The following is a 15640-nucleotide window of genomic DNA, read 5'->3' as shown; positions in this document are numbered from 1 at the left end:
TAAATATTTATGTGGATACAGTCAGTGCTTATATCGTCTTCTTTTTTAGACATCGTGTTAATTTGGTGTTACACACGATTAACGGTATACCAACTATAACCCCATTTACTATCCTAACAATTAAGTGAGCTTGCATATACGAACATTTTTATCACTACAGAACTTGACGATTTGAACACTGCTTAAGCACCTTCATACAGGATTTATATAATAGCGTTATTCGAAATTCATCTAGGAGTCTCTAAGTGGTCCGTACGAAGGACACCAGGGGCGTCAGGAAACCAAAAAGAGTGTGGCATCGGTAAGCACTGAATTCAGACCACAGCTCGTCGCAAATGTGATGCCTGAAACTTGCCGCTCTCGTTTTCAAGGCATCGGCGCTAACAGACGATTGCGTACAGTCCTTGTGTCGTTAGAATAACAGGGCTGAGCTATAGTTGGTACGCACTCATGCTAAAGGACTGGGCGTGCAAACACGGACACGAGAGCGCAGTCGAGACACCATACACGCCCATTCCTCGTCCAGCTGATACAGAGCGCCTAGTTTTAGAAGCAAAATATGGCTGCTACAGTTCCTGCTGCCGCGGCTAATTTCTGTGATGAGACGCTCCTCGCCAAAATACTTGCACTCGTGTGCCGTTCTCAATTAGATGCCCGTTACAAGAAGTCATTATCAGCATCACCATCATCCTGTCATACACGAAAATAAAATGAAGCCTAGAAGTTCTAAGAAACGAAGATGTTGCGGCCGGCATCAAGCTTCGAGAAAAACTCTGGACATGTGCGCGTGTGAGAGAGAGAGAGGGAGAGCTAAGAGGAAATCGTGCACCGGTCTCGCCACGCGGAAACACGCAGCGGAAATCTCTTCCGACATGCACAGAAACTATCTCCTACAAAGGAACATACGCAGTTCTTCCTTTCTTGTGTTCGCGCACTCAAACGCATTGCAAGCTGACAGCCTCGTAAATCAGAGCAGTATATTGAAGGTGACAACAAATCCTAAGTCAACAGCTTGCGGAAGGCGATGTTACGGTCAAGTGTTATATACTTCTACGTCATCACTTGCTGCGCTCTTCGAGTGCATACATACACACGTGCGTTCGTTGAGCGGTCCGGTAGCGCAAACACTCGCTGTACTTTTTATGGCCGCGCATATCTCGCGTTCTTCCTGATGCCGACAGCTGGAAGGCACTTGACGTCGTGCGCTAAGCACCTCCTTTTCCTCGAGACCGCTGACGTGGTCGACCGGAAACGGGTGCCGAAACAAATGACCGAGCTTGCTGCCGACGACGCGCTTTCGCTTCGTGCGACATTTGCGCCCGAGCGGCATGCATGATCAACAACGTTTCGATGCTGGCCACGTTCCTGCATACGTTCAACCCAGTTCGGCGACACATTTAGATATTTGCGCTTTGCTCCTCTAAATAGGCGCAAATGTTGAGGGTGGCTGTAGCGCATACGTTCACACGTAAGTGCAAAGACGACAGAGACGTTGCCACAGAAGTCTCGGAACGTAGAAATCTCCTAAAAATATCTCTATATTGCGTTTAGCATTCTTAAGATGTCTTAGGCACTTTCCGGTGTCATCTATCAGTGCCTGTCCCCAACCTTTTTCCAACCATCTTGAATCACTGGTTTGCCCACAAATGACATCAAGCTGCTCTGCTGAGACAACAGGCTTAGAAACCAACCACCGCGTATATGCATTTCTTCAATTACAAAAAGATCCTTCTAAAGTTATCGGTTGCCCGGCCACCATCAAGCCCGTCTGTGTATGACGTGCCTCGACCAGAGCCGTACCTCGACGTGTGGCTACATCGCTTCGACGCCAGTTGCATTAACATCGGAGTACATCGTGAGACGGGCTCTGCTGGTATTTCTTAAATGACAACTAATTAGTAACATAGCCTATTATCGTATGGTGAAAAACAGCGCGACGTAGACACAAACTAAAAAGTACACAGGACCAGCGCTATTATCCTAATCATGGGCGCACAATAAGTAGATACAACGCTATATGCTGCCGAAACTTGCACCACTTATACATAATTACTCGCTCCTGTTAGCGCTAGCGTACTTATAATACTTCGCGCGTCAGCTCGTCTGCACTTATTTTAAACAATGATGCCCAGAAATCGTGTGGTGTAAAAGAAATGCCGTAGATAAAAAAATTCGGCAGATCCCACGTACCGTTGCAGTCAATGTTATGCGAAGCATGCGGCGGGTAAGTGACTGGGGCGTAACTTCTTTTACTGAGCGACACGTTACAAAATTACGCTAAAGATTTGTATATATTTTATACGCACACATATTTATGTTGAAGAGCCGCATATGTGTTATACAACCAGTCGTTTACGGTTGGGTAACGCTGCCACTGGCAACGTGGGCATTGCCAACACCAGAAGCGGTAAGCTGATATGTAGTGCTTATACGTGTCGTGAGAACGCACGCACGTTTCACGAGCCCGTGTGAATGTGTGCAAGAAGTTCTTGACAGTTCTTGAACAAGGGCATATCATCACCGTGATCAGTGAGCACCAGCAGCTGGTCATGACTTGTTATAGGATCCGGTCGTCATCGTGGTAACGAGGGGTCCATGTGTAGTGAAGTATGTCGTATAGTAGAGCTGTTGGAATTCGTGGATGCCTCGGTCATTTCGTCGACCAATTATCTGTCGACAGAGCCGGCGACATGTCGGAACCTGAAGCCACCCTTCGCGTTGGTGAGGTATAGGCCGTCGAGGCTGGTAGGCCTGGATAGTGCTACGTAGACCAACATCAGTGGATGGTGTTTGTCGTATTCGTAGATTACCTGGGCGTATGTGGCCTACGTAGCCTAGTCTACAAAGTGGCTGTCAATCAATCTGGCATCATCCTCGATCAGCATGAGGCCATCGCCCAGCCTCGTAAGGAATGAACAGGACTCTGCGTCGTTCTGGTGGACGAAGTGACTTTACGGTGCGGTGATGTGGATATTATACGTAACTTTCGTTAATGTATTCCTCCGGGGTCGCGCAATGCTTCAATATAGCTTGCTGAATCATGGGAATACAAACGTAATGTTTATTAGACTGCTATAAAAGCGGAGTCAACCCAGGAACTACATACCTTAATCTCACATGACACCTGTATCGTAGGAGTACACATCATAGGAGTATCATGCAGTGTTTATTACTTTCTTGTAAAATTAGATAGCCAGCACCACAACCACACTTGACGATGCACCGATATTACGCCTGCGTAGGCTGTTTTTCCAAACCAGTTTATAGACCTGGCGTGGCTCAGTGGTAGAATACCTGATTGCCACGCAGAATGCTTGGGTTCGATTCCTGCTGGGATCCTAATTTTCATTCTTTGCATTCGCTGAGTCAGCGCTGCCGATGTTGGTTTTCCTTAACACTCTAGCATTTAGGTTATCAATGTCTGTTGTCACCGTTCCTGGGTATGTATAAACTGTCAATCACCTGTGGCGCATACCCGCACACCGCGGCCCGTGGTAAACGGGTATGTGCCACACGTGTCTAGTGGAAAGGGTTTGACGACGTACGCGACAAGATTTTAACGTTATTCATGTCATGACCCGGCAATCATATTCGTCAAATCCTCTTACCCTCCCATGCAAATTTTGGTCTACACCTAGTTAAGGAGGCCATCATGAGAGCACCCAGACGTAGGCGGCTAGATAGATAGATAGATAGATAGATACGTAGATAGAAACGCTAAAAGTGCCAGAGGTTCGCTAAGAAATGCTTCGCATTTAAAAGTGAGCTGCCTGGCACGGGGTCCGTTCCAAAGATTCTGCATCTCCTCGTGCATCAGTGCTACCGATACTATACCGACAAAAGGAAAAAAAAAACATGGTTGATCCCTTTTTCATGGGAATCGGTATAACACGAAACTGAAACGTGTCTTCTTGAGCGTTTATTGTGCATTGTTTTGCCACAAGGGCGAAGGAATGAATGCTATAGCAGCAAATTGTAATGTCACGCGAGGAACGGCAAGGAGCTTGAAACTTGCAGCGCGCTCTAAAGCAGAAAGGACGCACAAAAAGAACGTACAAAGGACGAGCGCGAACTAACAACTGTCAAAATTGTTACTTCTTTGCGTGTGAGCAGCGCGCTTCTTTCGGAAACGCGGCCGCTGCAGCGAGCGAAGTGGCCTTCGCGCTCTCTGTAACGTCAGAGAAAGCCTTGTCCTGTCAACCTTGCGGTGAAAGGACAAGCTGTACAAACCGCCCCCATCACGAGATAAGCGCGCGTGCACGAGAGGCACCTCCTGTAGAAGCGCGCTCGCATCGCGACGCGCGGTGTGACGACCTTTAAAGGGGTACTGACACGAAAATTTTAAGTTGTCGTTTTTTGCTTCCAATGAAAGGTCAATCCCTCAATAGCCTAGAAAAGGTAGTGCTAAGCGCGAGTGCACCCTGAAAAAGAAATTATAGTATGTTTTTCTAGCTAGTTTCGGTAGTATGTTTTTCTAGCTAGTTTCGGTTCCAACCACCCCAAGCTGACTAAGGAAGAATCGACAGCATTCCGAAGACTGCAAAGCAACACGTACACGCACGGTATCCTGCTACATCGCATCTACCCGACGCTTCATGCATACCACTGCCCGATCTGCGACGCTCCCGACACACTGGCACACCTGATACTCGAGTGCCCGTGGCGCCCCCAAGATGCCGATAACAAGCCCGCAACGACCGCACGCAACAACCTCCTCGCCGAGACGTGGGAGGCCAAGATCTCCGCACGGGACCTAGACGACCAACGTGGACTCGTCGCCAGGGCCCGGGAGGCGATCGCGGCCAGAGGATTCCTGGACTAAGGGACCCTCCCACCTAGAGTGACCCCAAGCTTAAGAGCTCGGGGACACTGTTTTGGCAAATTAAAAGTTTATTTCATCATCATCGGTTCCTACTGTACCCTGACGTCACAACACGGTATGAGCTTCTCGTCACGCGCTCACACAATATATAGTGACGCTTCCACGGCCGCTCCGCACCGTAGCTACTTTGGTGACGCGCAAGCGGCCATTTTGAATGTTTCGGTGACGCGCAAGCGGCCATCTTGGAAGTTTTGGTACCTAACGCCATCACAACTAGCCAGACTGCTGCGTGAAGTCACCAGAATCGGTACTGTAGCCTGACGTCAAGCTAGTGTTGATGTCGGTAGGTGCGCCGTGAAAAAAATTGACTTTAATATCAAAATAAAATATCTTATCAGCCTTTGCTGAGCTTCACACTTGCTCAGAGCGGTCTCTGCATACACGAGATTTGTATGGCAGAGTAAATCCACCTTCTAAAAAAGGTGTCAGTACCCCTTTAAAGCGCGCTCTGCGTGCTCTTCGCACCATCTCCCTAGTGATAACAAGAACACGCTTAAGCCACCGAGCTCCGAGTACCGCGAACGGTAAATGGTGTATATAAATAGCTTGCCGTTAGTAAGCTGAAGAACGTACGCTCTGTGGCCGAGTGGTTTCGCGGCGCGCGCTGCGGAGCGAGGGGTTGTAGGTTCGACTCCCGGCAACGGAACTTTTTCTTCTAGTTTTTTCCTTTGGCATCTGTTAGTGTATATTTTACAACGTCATATCCGTGACGGAAATACGTCAGCGGAGCCGTGGTGGACCCCGGCATAAAACACTTTCGTGTTAGAATTCGGGCAGCTTCGCACTAGTGGTGCCAAGCCTGAAGGAACAATGGAGCTGGGTGACTTTCCTTGTTTATTTTTCTCTCTATTTTTTCTATCTCTTTATTGTCTCTGTTTCTTTCAATTTCTTTCTTTATTATCTCTCTCTCTTTTCTCGTTCTCTACACACACACACACACACACACACACACAAACAGAAAGAGACATACTCAGTTTCATCGGCATGAATTTGGAGCGAAGAACTGCTCGAAGTAAAAAAATAAAAGCTAACACGATAACCTTTTTGTTTCATTTCTGTAGTTTACACTAAAGCGACTAGCACTCGTCGATTCTTTGTGTGTGTGACAGATAAGCGCAGCCTTTTTGGTAAAGTCGGACGGGGCAGCCTTTGATAACGTGGAGCTGCATTGAGGTCGCGCCCCTGGACACCAGGAAAGCTATCTTTGAGGTCATGTCTGCGCGCGCTTAGCCCACCCAACATAGATAAGCGTCCACGGAGTCCGAACAATGAGATTCAAGCATCATTCAACTCTTGTGCAAGCGCCGACCCACACTGACAGAGGCCACCGAAGTCGAAAAGCTTGTGTAATCGGCAACTTCAATTATGTCGAAGTTGCGTCGCCATATTTCGTATAGGAAAACCACCCAGGCTTCCCAACTTCAACCGCTCATAGCTGTCGGTCCCTTCTAAGATGGTACCGATTATCAAGGAGCAGCGAAACACGCCATTAAGACTACAAATCGTATTAATAATAATAAAATGTCGCTTGTAAGCATGAGTATGCAGCGGCACTGCGCTAACAAGATTTGCCTAGCTGGGTGTCACATTAATGCCCCCCCCCTCTGCGTTGCTGTAAACAAACGTGGCACCCTCTCGAAAGCACTATAGCAGAAAAAAACAGCAGTAAAGTTCGTCTTCACATGGATGACTCATTGCAAGATGTGCCCCGCCCAATCGAGAAGTCTATAGACCCCCCGTAGAGTTGTATAGACAAATAGCATAAATTTACAATGGGAATTAAAACATGCATATTCATATTCCAATGGAAATGAATTAATGAATAAAAAACCCACAGGGTCTCTTATGCATTCGCCTAAGACGACTCCAAGGCGAAAGCCATCTTGTTTTCCTTCTCAGTCGATGTATTAATCCTCCCCCGGCCCCCACCGAAAGCTTTCTGCACCTAACGTGGTCTTGCCCTCCCTCTAGGATAGGAGGCATTGCAAGCTTTCTGCACTCCACCTGGAATTGCACTGCCTCCGTGATCGGCCCACCTTTGACCAAGCGACGATGTCCCTTGGTGAGATGATGACGTCAAGTCATGTTGACTTCGTGGTGACGTCACGGTGACATCACAAAAATTGATATGTGTCGTCATGATGACGTCATAGGGTGGCATCATCACGTGATGATTTTTTTTGCATTACTCGTGTCGATGCCGCCGATGCCGGCGCCGACAATCAATTTTCGCGTTTTATGAGGCATCTAAGGCTTTCGAATTAATAAATGTCCTATAGTGCTTCACACCGTGTGTATCCACAGTGTGCTCCAGTGGTCTGTGCACAAGGTGGAAACAAGTTCGATTTCCGAGACGAGCTTTGTCTTGTCCTTCGTGATTTACCAACGGAGTTTCAAGACTCCACAAAGCTGGTGCAGTTGGAGCTAGACTAGACTGCAAATGCTTGCCAAAAAAGAAGCCTCGCCAAAAGCACTCAACGTTTGAAGAGTAATTTCGCAAAGGTACCCGGACGACATTAATGCATTAACTTGTTATTTTCTATGTACTGGAATACTTCTAGCGTTTTCGCTCGAAGGCTTAGCATAGTAGTTCAGCGGATATGGAGGCGCGCAGCTAAGTTCCAGGTAGTCAGATTCCCGACTTGGACGGGTGCAACTGTAAAAACGCTTGTATGCTCAAATTTAGGCGCACGACAAAGAACCCCAAGCGGTCAACATTATTCCGGAGTCTCTCCCAGGACACGTCTCATAAGCATACCGTGATGTTATGTAATCAGGGTTGCCAGGTTTGGCTATTTTGCGCCGATTTGGCTACTTATCTGGGCCGGTCGCGGCAAAAACCTCTTGGTTACTTGGCTACTGTTAGGCTACTTCCTTCTTCACTCATTTTGAATAAAAATATCAATATGTGGCGACGACGTCGCAGCTACTGGCGTTCGAGTATGTGGTGTCAGAACATGGTGGTTTCAGGCATGTTTCCAACTCCGAAAATTGAATTTGGCACTTGCATTACACAAAAGAAGAGGCATTTGGATACATGGCTGGCAGTCGGAGAAAATTTGCATGGGGCCTCATTTCCTAGATCACCTATTACTGAACGAGTCTTCAAATGATAATAGGAAATAAGCAGGGCAATCGAAAGCGCTCCGCGTCCAGGGCGCTCTGCAAACACTGCCATTAGAAATCAGATATCAGACGAACTTCTTGTGTAATCTGTTAACTTTTGTGTCATCATGCTAGAAATTATTCCGAAGCTGCATTTCATGTTTCAAATCCAGAAGCTGTGATTTCTAGGACGCTCGTGCCGCGCTCACTTTATTGCGATAGCAATTATATGGACAGTCTCCGCTGGTTTTTGCCGTCGCCGTCGCCGCCGTCATGCACCGTATATATATATAAGCCACAAAGAAAAATAATTCAGAAAAACTTTCCGACGCGCGGAATCGAACGGGCGACCTCTCGCTTCGCAGCACGCGGCGGTAGACGGCTAGGCCACGAAGAGTACCGTCTTTCAGTCTGCTAACGGCGAGCTATTTATATACACCATTTGCTTCAGCATCCTTTCTTGGTCACCACCGAGATGGCACTAAGTGCGCGCGGGGCGCGCTTTAAAGGTCGTCGCCCCGCTCCTGCGAACGCCGTTGCTCTTCGCCCTACAGGGCGTGGTCGCCTTCGTGCGCTTATCTCGAGGAAAGAAGGGGGCGGCCGGGGGGGGGTGGAGCGGGGGGCTGTATCTCTTGTGCTTTCCCCGCGATGTCCGCGTTGAAGTCACAGAGCGTACGAAGGTCACTTCGCTCGCTGCAGCGACCGCGTTTGCGAAAGGAGCGCGCTGTTCAAACAGAAATAAGTAACAACTGTGACAGTTAGTTCGCGCTCGTCCTGCGTGTACCTGTTCGTTTGTTTCGTGCGTCCTGCCTTATGTTTGAGCAGTGCGCATCCAGTGTCGAGCTGTGACGCATGATAGTTCGCGCTCGTCCTGTGTGCGTTCTTTTCGTGCTCCCTTTGGGCTCGACCGACGCGCTGGCAATTTCGAGCTGCTTTCCGTTCTTCGCGTTACATTCCAATTTATTTCTATCGCATTCATTGCTTTGCCGTTACGGCGAAACTGTGACTTTTTTTATTTTTCACCGCGGCTGTTGCGTGTAGTCATATTTAAGAAGAGTTATGCAACACGTGGGAAAAGTGTTTTTTTTTTAAACAACGCAAGAAACTTTGTCATGCTGCACGAAATGATTGTTAAAGCAAAAGAACGTTGCTTTAATCTCAGCAATTTTGATCTTTGGACGGTTTTTATATGCTGTACTTATTTAAGCTTTTTGCCAAAAGGCTTTTTCTATTTGGCCAGTTTAATAAAAAATGTCGCAGTTTTTAACAGGCGAGTGGCTACTTTTTGGCTACTTTTCACTACCTTTGGTTCAGTTTGGCTCCTTTAGGCAAGCTTTTCCAATTTCATGGTTATTTTTTGCCTTTTTGACCTGCCAACCCTGGCTACGTTACGTAAAAACCCGTAATTCGCTCAATCCGGAATATTCGAGATCACACAGAATGCGTACTGAATTTGAAGCGGGCGGTGTCTGCATTATAGCAGATATATCAGGACGGCTCCGGCAGAAAAAGCTTGGTTGCTTGCATCTCAAAGCATCGCGCTTAAAGGGACACTAAAGGCAAATATTAAGTCGACGTTGATTGTTGCAATAGCGTTGCAGAAACCTCGTAGTGCTTGTTTCGTACCAAGGAACTGCTTATTTTGAAAGAAAATCACGATTTAGTGGTCCGCACGGCGTTAGCGCACTTCCAATCACCCGCCTAAACAGACCTTCTGACGTAGTGGTTGCCGTGCCCAACGTTTACTGTCCCGCCGCCAAAGCTACGGTTTCTTGCACAACAGCGGCCATCAACCTTGCCAAGACGCAGCCACGGGCCACTCCGAAACTGTATAGTTCACTGTAGCGGAGCTTAGCTTGGCCAACAGCAGCAGAAGTAGAGTATCGAGAGGGCGAAAATAGCGAGAGCCAAGCACATGCAGCAGTACGCGATATCGAAACTACCGCTGAGACGCGCAGCTTGGCGAAAACGGAACTTTTAAACCTCACGCGCCGTTCTCCATGGCAGCGCCAAGAGGTTCTTTTTTCCATGAATCAAACAAAAACAGACAAGCAGCATTTTATTACGTCTTGAGATGCACGGAAGGTTCTTTTTTTTAAATGCGAAGCATTTGTTAGCGAACCTTTGGCACTTTGAGCGTTTCTATGTATACGTATCTATCTATCTATCTATCTATCTATCTATCTATCTATCTATCTATCTATCTATCTATCTATCTATCTATCTATCTATCTATCTATCTATCTATCTATCTATCTATCTATCTATCTATCTATCTATCTATCTATCTATCTATCTATCTATCTAGCCGCCTACGTCTGGATGCTCTCATGATCGCCTCCTTAACTTGGTGTAGACCAAAAATGTCATGGGAGGGCAAGAGGATTTGACAAATATGACTGTCGGATAGTGACATGAATAACGTGAAAATCCTGCCGCGTACGTCGTCAAACCCTTTCCTCTATACACGTGTGGCACATACCCGTTTACCACGGGCCGCGGTGTACAGCTATGCGCCACAGGTGACTGACAGTTTATATCTACCCAGGAACGGCGAGAACAGACATTCATAATATAAATTCGAGAGCATTAAGAAAAAAAAACATGGTTGATCCCTCCATCATAGGAATCGGTATAACACGAAAGTAAAACGTGTCTTCACAGACGTAGTTGAGCGTTTGTTGTGCATTGTTTCGCCCCGAGGGCGAAGGAATGAATGCTATAGCAACAAGTTGTAATGTCACGCGAAGAACGGAAAGCAGCTCGAAACTTCCAACGCGTTGCTCAAGCAGAAAGGACGCACGGAACGAACATACACAGGATGAGCGCGAACTAACAACTGTCACAGCTCGACAGTTAAAGCGCGCTGGTCAAATATAAAGGAGAACGCACGAAACGAACGCACAAGTATATACAGGATGAGCCGAACTGTCACAGTTGTAACTTATTAGTTTGTGAGCAGCGCGCTCCTTTCGCAAAAGCGGCCGCTGCGGTGAGCGAAATGACCTTCGTGCTCTCTGTAACTTGAACGCAAACCTGCGGTGAGAGCGCAAGACGTACAAGATAAGCGCGCGCGCAGGAGCGACCACGCCCTGTAGAGGCACACGCTCATCTCAACGCGGGGGGCGACGACATTTAAAGCGCGCTCTTCGCGCCATCTCGCTAGTGATAACGAAAACACGCTGATGTACGCTGATCTCTGAGTACCGACACTGGCAAATGTTGTATATAAATAGCATGCCGTTAGTATGATGAAGAACGTGCCGTTTGTAGCGGAGTCGTTTCGCGCTGGGAATCGAGAGGTCGCGGGTTCGATTCCAGGTGACGGAACTATTTCTTCCATTTTATTCTTTGCCATATGCTAGTCTTTACATTTTACAACGTCATATCCGTGACGAAAATGCGTCAGTGGAGCCGTGGTGGACCCCGGCATAAAACACTTTCGTGTTAAAACCGACATCTGCCGCGTTGACCCGACAAATGGAAAGAATAAACATTAGGATCCAAGCAGGAATCGAACCCAAGCATTCTACGTGGCAATCAGGTATTCTACTGCAGAGCCACGCCAGGTCTATAAACTGGTTTGGAAAAACAGCCTACGCAGGCTTAATGTCGGTGCAATGTCGATTGTGGTTGTAGTGCTGGCTATCTAATTTTACCAGAAAGCAATAAACACTACATATCTACTCCTACGATACAGGCGTCATATTAGATTAACGTCTGTGGTTCCAGTGTTGGCTCCGCTTTTATAGCAGTCTAATAACCATTACACTTGTATTCCCATGTTCAGCAAGATTGAAGCATTGCTCGACCCCGGAGGAATACATTAATGAAAGTTACGTATGATATTCACATGATTGCACCATGAAGTGCGCTTAGTTTCGATAATACTGACGTATATACTCTAACGTGAGGGCTGACGTTACGTCGCACCATATGTTACCCTTTAAACGCCAGTGTTGTCGACGTGCCTGGTAAGCCCACAATGTGCACTGTTATGCCAGGGCTCCCAACCAAAACTTCCTTGCTTCGACAAGGCATTCAAGCTGGTAAAACGTCTGACGCAACCAGCGTCAACACCCGCTGATGCAACGAGGCGGGAGTCTTACGCAATCCTCGGTAACTCCGGCGATGCGTCTGACGCAACCAGCGTCAACACCAGCTGATGCAACGACGCGGGAGCCTTACGCAATCCCCGGCAACTCCGGCGCTGCGTCTGACGCAACCGAAGGAAATCTCTCCCGCAACGTGCGGCAAGCCCTCTCATCCGCGGATCCGGTTCGAGCCAGCGACCAACGGCGGTTCCTGATTGGAGGCTTCGAGCTCCTGGCTGATGCAAGCGATCACCCAAGGCTATAAAAGAACCAAGCTGCGCGGAGAGAGACAGCGAGACAGCGAACGAAGAAATCCCGGGTCGTCGTCGCGCCGCTGTGCGAGCCCAATAAGCTGTCGGCCCCAGCGCCGAATATGTAAAGCCTCTGTATATATGTATATAAATTTGCCTTAACTCACCGTCGCCTTGATCGCTCCGTCTATCAGCTCAGCGCAGAAGCAGTCGCAAGCTGAGACACCTGTTACCCAACAGCACACAGCTACTACACTTACAAAAACACGTCGATCCACCTCGTAACGCTTGACTCAAAGCCATAAAATACAGCATAGAAGTACTCGCTGACTGCTTCGCATGAAACCGATTCCCACAACGCATGGGATCTGTCGAATGTTTTATTGCAACTAGTTCGATTAGTATAATGGTTAATTGTACTCGGGACCCTTTGACGTCATCGGGATCATATCCAAAATGTCCCACTCGTGGCGCACATCGTGTCCTACATTTACCTTAATATCTCGATTACTAGCACTGCTGTTCATACTATGGACGTTTTAGACGTTCTCACACATTGACCTTTCACTCTGAGATAAATTTTTATTTGCCTTTAATGTCCCTTTAATAAGCTGTTGGCCAGAAAACCAGTGGTTAGAGCTGGGAAGCGCCATAAAAGCTGGAAAATTAATACCAAGGTTTAGTACAAACTGAAATATTAATGCTGTAAAATGGTACTGGAAGAAGCTCATCATTAACGTTTATTTATTTATTTATTTATTTATTTATTTATTTATTTATTTATTTATTTATTTATTTATTTATTTTCAGTTATTTCAAAGGCCCCTGATTAAGGGGTAGTGCATGAGGTGCGTAAGCTTACAAACTGCTATTTTCAGCACTGTCTCTTAAAATGGAGGTATGCGAGTACAGCACGACGTTGGAAAGCAGGTCGTTCGGGTGCTTGACAGTTCGTACGAAGGAACATCGCAGATGGGCGCGAGTGCGAACGTGCTGGTGATCCAAAGAGCCTGTGAACGGCTTGTGCACAAGCACTGCGATGAGCTGGTACGATGACTGAGAGGCTAAGCTGCGAATGATAAAATGTGTGAAACAGGCAAAGCCTAACTTCCAAGCTGGAAAGGTTAGCGCGTCACTTTAGTTCCATGGTGCTAGTCCGAAACAAAATGCAAACAAAATGTTTGACGGAAAGTCGGTAATACGTATGAGGTCCTAGAAGAGTGCCAATGGGTGCGTGATGGCAACACACTAAACGAGAATGAATTAGCAAGGACAAACTGCATGTGATTAGTTAAGAAGCCGCAGCATTCAACCTGCGGATTTCAGTGTCAATGAGACAGCAAGAAAAAGCTGCTGGAGTGGAACATTATCGGTTGTTTTATGGTAATCGAGAAATGCATCTATATATGAACCAATATTGTTAGTGAAAAGAGCGACAGAGTTTCGTCTGAAAGTCCTGTCTGACGTGTCTGAAATCCGCGTTGGTAAGGGATAGAAAAAGGCGGATATTAGAAGTAAAGGCTGGTGTTAGCGACGCACGTATATATTGCAGGAATACCGCAAGTTTTCAAGTGTTTCGAATGAATGATAACCTTGCAAACAATCCTATGATTGTTTTAAAAGGTTAACAAGTTTGTGTCGCCATCAGAATCCGTCTTCGTTGCTCAAAGCGGAGCACGTAAGCCAAGGAAGCTATTCGCTTCGTATCTCGACTTATATCAGCCAACGCCTTGAGCACGCTAGTCGACCTGCATGGCCGCGAGCGATAAGCGACGACGCCCACTGGCAAGGAATGCGTCCCGGGAGGAGAGATTCCGCGGGTTACAGGCGCCGGCCCAGGAGAACAATTGCCGTCCCAAATCGATTTGCAGCCTCCCGGGGGCGAGAGACAACGCACCGCAAGAATCTGGCAACCCGCCGTCTGTACCTTCTTCGTGCAGGTTCCATGCGTGTTGTATTTACCTGAACTTATTGTGTCCCCGTATCACGTGTAAACGCAGCAAGGGCAAGCAAATGCGAAAAAAAAAACGTAGACGTGGACATTTAAAGTGTGTTGTACACGGTCACCTTACTATATTTAGCCGCAGTAATCTTAGTCCCACTTCCAGAAACGCTACATTAGAATGCTGAAGAATACTTTCGCGCGCTTAGCGCCCTGTAACTTGCACCCTAACCTAGACAGTAGGGCATACAGCTGAAGTCATTTAGCGGATAGCAAATGATCCTGTTGTGCACCCTAGATCGGTCAGCCTGTTGTTAAAAAAAAAAAAAAAAAACATTACGCAGAGGAGAGATCCACTTTGAGGGCAACGTAGCAGCCTAACGCTTCGAGTTTGCAAGCCACGTCGTATGTGCACAGGCACACCACAGGTGAGCAGCGCGAAGCACAGAAGGCAAGGGGAGAGTGAGAAAGCGAGAGAAGACGCTTGCTCAGCCCTCGCTTGCCTTCTGTGCTTCGCGCTGCTCATCTTCACCATCAACCTAAACTAACTCGGCCACATCGCTATTCTTACCATGGTTCAAGTGACGGAATAATGGCAGCGAGTGACACAGCTCGATGCATATTTGACGAGGATGCTGCGCAAAGATAGCGAAAATGTTTTGTGCTCCAAAATAAAGAATATTTTATTCAGATAAGGCAGAATTTCAGGGGAAGCTTGAAGAGGTCAACTTTTTGCTGGGCTAGTTGATGCATGTTACGCTTGTCCGTGTCACTTCTTGTGTCCGCCTCGTTGGCGTTTCATTCCTTTGAAGGCATGGAAAACACCTGAACGCTGGAGTCAACGTTTCGTCAAGTGGTCTTGTCTTCTTCAACGCCTTGAAGAAGAGAAGAGCACTTGTCGTAACGCTGGCTCCAGCGACACCCCTTGTTCAAGGAATCTTCGTCCCTTTGTATACAAAGCGGTTTGATTCGACACAAGGTGACTCATATGAATACACGTAGATCTTAAAGGTACGCCAAAGTGAAACGTTAAGTCAGTTTAGACATAAAAAGTATTCTTTCAGAACACCGTTATCATTAATTTCGCCATCATATGACATTTATTAGAAGAGCAAATGAAGTTTGATCTTGATTTCATCTTCCAATAATTGTCGTATAATGGCAAAATTAGTGACGATGGTATGCGTTTAACGTTGAGGCAGTGACGCGTTTATTAGAAGATTGCCGCAGGTGAAGCGATCAGCGGTCCAAGCCGAGCAAGCGCGAGCACCAAAACAACCGTCCTCGTTTTCTTCTTTCGCTGGCGCTCTTGTCTGCGCCTTACCACGCTACAATGATAACAGTGTTCTGATTGATTTAACCGATC

General features: G+C 47.1%; 1 protein-coding gene across 2 annotated transcripts in view; it reads left to right on the top strand.

The window, feature by feature from the left end:
* Positions 1–15640, top strand: part of LOC119382471 (serine/arginine repetitive matrix protein 1) — a 71590-nt gene that overhangs the window by 39459 nt on the left and 16491 nt on the right. The window lies entirely within an intron of this gene.

The sequence above is a fragment of the Rhipicephalus sanguineus genome, chromosome 2 (assembly GCF_013339695.2).
Source record: "Rhipicephalus sanguineus isolate Rsan-2018 chromosome 2, BIME_Rsan_1.4, whole genome shotgun sequence".
In the NCBI taxonomy this organism is placed as follows: Eukaryota; Metazoa; Arthropoda; class Arachnida; order Ixodida; family Ixodidae; genus Rhipicephalus; species Rhipicephalus sanguineus.
The sequence above is the reverse complement of the archived record's forward strand: the minus strand, read 5'-3'. Positions and strand labels throughout refer to the sequence as shown.